Raw genomic sequence first — 1,416 nt, forward strand, 5'->3', positions numbered from 1 at the left:
GTAGACACACTTCTGTCTTGAAGGAACCGCGTAATTGTAAATTATTCTTTTACATCCAACATGAATCCGTGTGTTTCTCGTAGTAGGGAACGTTTGGTATCAATTAATTGCGAATTAAACGAGCCGCCGTAGCTACTACACGCGTTTGGTTCCATTTTATCTGTTGTACAGAGCTTCGGACGAACATATCGCGTTGATCCTTTTGGGGCGTAAGTAGCTTAGATGCGTCGTCGTTCGAATCTCAATGTCGAAGCAATAGCCATTTTGCTTTTCGTACAAACGATACTCATGGTTTTTTTTCAAAGACGTGAAATAAAACGACGTTCATTAAGAAAGATCCGCGACTGTATCATTCTACACAACTTCTTGCAGATCGATCCGAACTTCCACGTTCGCGCTAGACGCAGATCGAGGCTGGAAAAAAAAAAATAGCGGACATGTGTAATCTACGTGTGATGTAAGCAAACTCTGTTATTTGTTTTCTGTTTTATCATCGGCGTTGTTACATGAACGCGGCATAGAATCGTTCCAGTGACAGTTGAACTCGTGGTATTTTAATTGAACCTGAGCAGTACTTATTGAGCGATCGAACTTAATAGCTCTTTTTTTTCCTTTTTTTTTTTCAAGTCAATTCAAGCAATCCGTTACTGAATACTGTTGTTAATTATACTCACGGTTAATACTGAAATTGTTTTCGTATTGGTCGCATTAATTTTGCTTGAAACAATTTTAGAGAAATTTCTGTCGTCGAAAATGTTCTTCAAAAAAAAAAGTGTGGTCGAAAACGTTACGGATAAATATGTTCGCGAGCCGATAGATTGCTGGTATGGACTTTAAAGATCTAGTTTGGTATTTTAGTTCTGAACGTATTGTATCGCACGACTCTTATCTGAGTTAACAGGTTTATCTTCTATTTGCCACAATATAAAGTTTGAATTCTCCTTGCGGATCGATATGATATAATATTAATAAAACAATGACGAATTTTTTCTCTTATATAATTTAAGTCTATTAAAGTAACCCTCTATAACTGAAATCATCGTTGTATCTTATGAAAGAATTGCCTAATAAGGCATAAACATCTATAATTGTACATAAATCGAAAGATAAATTTTAACACGAAGTTATGGAGGGTTAAAAGAATATCTGGACACTCACTATATTGAATAGTACTTCTTCGTTATATGTATTAGCAGATGAGCTCCTGAAATTGAGGATGATGTAAATTAATTGTTACCTGACTACAGATGCTATAACAGGATTTTATTCTACATTATTGACTTATGTTTTGGATAAGGAATCATTCCCTTTTTCTTGTGTCACTAATTACAGGACATCTTGTATAAGGAACAAGAATATGATGTTTTCTAGCAAAGAAGATTTATCTTTAAGCTGCTACTTTGACTTTTTACAACG

Source organism: Colletes latitarsis, chromosome 7 (genome assembly GCF_051014445.1).
Source record: "Colletes latitarsis isolate SP2378_abdomen chromosome 7, iyColLati1, whole genome shotgun sequence".
NCBI classification, from domain to species: domain Eukaryota; kingdom Metazoa; phylum Arthropoda; class Insecta; order Hymenoptera; family Colletidae; genus Colletes; species Colletes latitarsis.